A 4,035-nucleotide genomic window follows, 5' to 3' on the forward strand; every position below is an offset into this window, starting at 1 on the left:
GTCCTGTTTCTCAGTTTTTTCTCAAGTAACACGCCTGATGTTAAACTGAGTCTTGCTTCAAACTCTTCTTTCGTTTTATCTATGGATTCCTCCATTGGTGTTTTTGAAAGATTCTTCTTCAGAATTTTATCTTCCTTCTCTGCCTATGTCAATTGTTTGTCCAGAACTATTATCCTGCCCTCAAGAAGTTTGGTCTTTTCTTTTTGTCTCAAAATCTCATTGTTCTTCATGCCGATGTTGTTGATTTTTCGAGGCATCTCAAACTCAAGACTCCTCACTTCATTTTTTTTCTCTTTTTTTATACTTTATTTTTATTCGTTTTTAAACAACACATACATTCGGAACATGAGGGCTAGGGCAGGTAGCAGACAGTCATACTGGTGACCATTACAATGCAGACATTTCACTGTATGAAGTTACCCAAAATAAATACAGAAGGAAGCTCCCAGGTGTCTGTCCGAGTGATGTAGAATCACAAACATCAACTGTTACACACTTTTGGTTATAAAATAATCCCATTTTTCCCAAAGTCTCTCTCCTTTCTCCTTCTGGAGACATATTGTAAATGTCAACATTTCCATATTGTATATCAAGTTTATGATATTCACAAGAAGCTTCAGGGTAGGGGGGGATTAGATGTCAACAATAGGAGCTTACTTCGCAATAAACTTCTTCCAATGAGCCATAGCCTTTTATATGTGGAAGTCTTTTCGCAGTTACGGACGGCGTTCTCAAGATATACGTCAGTAGCACAGAGAGGAGTGGCCACACGCATGCTGAAAGGTGTAGTAGCTGTGATGTACATCACACTATCAGTCCTCCTTTCAGAAGATCAGGGCAGGCATGGTTCCAATGGCCAGTAGAAAGTTGGTTTCACATCACCACAGAGCTGAAAAGTGGTCTTGTTTGATTGAAGTTGTTGGGTCATCTGCTAATTGGAGCACAGACAGAAAAACAATCACAAAACAAACCACATTTTAGGGACTAATCAGTGTAATGATTAATAAGTATAAATTTCTTACCTCAAGAATGTGAAGGACAGCATCACTTGCAATTCCCAAAGTTTCTTGTAGATGGTGCAATACGTGATTGGAGACGTGTCTGGCATAGGCTTCACCATGGCAACAGTTTGGTTTACTTGAAAAATAAAACAAGTCTTATTTTAGTTCATGTGCTCAATTACAATATTACATGAATTCAAGATAGCAAGACAGTCATTTTAATTGAATCAAAATAGGACTACTTAAATTCACCAATCAAAAATAGTGTTTAAAATATCCTGGTAACAGTGTGGAATATCTAACCTAGGCTTTTAGACTCATTGCATTTAAGTTTTTAAATTACAGCACATCAAACACCCTAAAAGTTAGTGAAATATTAGGCGTAATTGCCCTTTAACCATTTCCCGAATCAGAAGCTACGAATGAGAAACCACCTTAGCTATGTTAAAAAACGGAAACTACCAAAAACTCGTGCCGATATTATTTTTAAGCCACAGCTATTGTGGTTAATGACTGTTCAAAGCTCATATTCACAAGAGCGTCTCTTTAACCCGCGGGTGAAAATTGGCATATCACGACATGCTAACTAGCTTCACAGTTAGCTTATCTTAGAAAGACAGACAACTTTAAACTTACCTCTCAGTAGCAGCTCTAGAGGGTCTATACACAGTAAAAAAAAAAAGTCCTCCATCTTCATCCATGTCCAACCGAGATTAGTAAATTTGCCAAAAGAAAATCTTATAAAAGTACAGTAGATAATAGCTTAGTTGGGCTGTTACAACTGAATTAACCGTTAATCAGGGCAGTTAAATGATCTCTGGCGTTGCCGTTAGTGATGTGCGGCTTGATACTGAAATATCGATTCTTCCGATACCAGAACTTAATTCTTTAAAATCTATTGTCATATCCAGGGATCAATATTTTCAACACTTTAGTAATTTGAGATAATGTAGATTAACAAGAGCACGTTAGAAAGTAACTAAATATTGAGATCTTGCCTAAATGAAACGTTGTTAATGGGAACTACTTTTTCTTCCGCCTGATAAGTGTGTAATGTGTAAGGACGTAATGCCCAAGCGCAGCGTGCTGCTGATGCTCACTCACTCAGAAATGAACATGTTGACAGATTATAAAAGTGACATGGAGCTATTTCAGCTGTCATTTTATAGTAGTTTTAATAATTAAACAAGAATATATTTAGTAGGGTTATTACTTTCCTAACTTTCTTAGTTTTTTAGTTTGCAACACCATTTTCACATATTTTGTATAGTAAACGAGATTGTTGTCTCAATGTAGTTCTGAGTTTAAAATGAGTGCATCAGTGTACACTGTTCTTTTTATGAAGCCAATATATGGATACAAAAAATAAATTTAATTAAGAAACAAATTAACTGTCTTTGCACAAAGTATGGGATCTGTATTGCCAATAGCATCTTAAATTTTACTCGGTATTGGATTGGAAAGAAAATCTGTTGTATCGAACATTACTACTACCTCACTGACATTTTGGGCGCTTTCCCATTTGGATTGTATGATGTCATAAAAGGGGTGACAAACATGATGAATAAAATATTGTTCAAACTAATATTTGTAACTTATAAAGTGAGAATTTGAAATATAAACCATAAATTAAAATAGTTATGACACTGAGCTAATCAATGTTGTTGATTCTAATCTCATTGTGTGGAATATGAGCCATTTCAAATCACACATCAATAGAAATTACATGACATGTCAGTAAGAGGTCCCACATCTTGCATCAAGAAGATTAAATTAAGAAGGTCCATAGCAGATGGAAACATGCCAAGAATTATCTTGATATATAAACTGATATTGTCTCTGAAATTGTTGTGTTAAATGTCAACCGTTTAAATATTAAATTATAATTTCCAGTACACTGTGCCAACTTATACAAGAGTATAAGTTCATGCTTTTTTTAATTTTTCATTGACAATAGAACAAAGGACTCCATTTGGACATAGTCTGTTTTAATTATCCAAAGACATTTCATTAAGTAAGTGATTTCTCTTTTTGTGCTTGAAATAAGAAAATTTTACTTATATAAAATAAGTTCTAGACTTGAAGTTTGATTGGTAAATATTGATATTCTAGATTCTAGCACATATTTACTCATAATAAGTAATATTTTCTTAGCTTTTATATCTTACTGAGATAATTAAGTACAAAAACACTTAAAATAAGAAAAATATTCTAACATAAACCCTTGTTGGTGAAAAAAATTATCTTGTCAGAAAGAAAACAAGAAAAATCTCCTTAATTTAAGATATTTAATCTTACTAAGATTTCAATTTTTGCAGTGAAAGAGAATAAGCATAAAAGTACATTTAGCAGAATCTTAAAAGTTCTCTTAAAGGTTTTTCAGCACAAAACACACACACACACACATATATATACATATATACATACTTAACCCTTGTGTCCAGAAATGGGGTCCGACTGACCCCACACGTAAAACTTGTATCATTTTCCACAGTCCTCTACGTTTGCCTCAGTCCTTGCATGCACAAGGGTTAAGTAAAGTACAGATACATGAAAATTGTACATAAGTACAGTAACGAAGTACTACACTTATGTACAATTCATAAAGGGACTAATTAGTAGCTTTCATTCTAGTTGTTTACCACAAAAAGTGAGACAGATGGAGCTGCATACTGAATAACCCTGGAAGAAAACAAGACTGAGGACACCTGAGGGCTGTTTGGAGATTTTTACCTCGATCCAGAAACGTACTCAACATTCACCCAGAGCTGAAAAACTGAGTGTAAAGGCTCCATTCACACTGCAGCCTGAAGTGACCCAATTTTGATTTTTTGGACGTAATATGACCTGTATCTGATCTTTTTATGACAGTCTGAACAGCACAGGTCAGATTATTTTTGAATGCAACCCATATCCGATACGTATGCGATTCAAATGCGACCTAACGTACTGGCTGCATTCATGCGAACTGAACATCACTGATACTCAAAAATCTCACTATTCTCATGCTATTTAACAAGAATTAGGAGGTGGT

Source organism: Poecilia formosa, unplaced genomic scaffold, assembly GCF_000485575.1.
Source record: "Poecilia formosa unplaced genomic scaffold, Poecilia_formosa-5.1.2 Scaffold287, whole genome shotgun sequence".
Lineage (NCBI taxonomy): Eukaryota > Metazoa > Chordata > Actinopteri > Cyprinodontiformes > Poeciliidae > Poecilia > Poecilia formosa.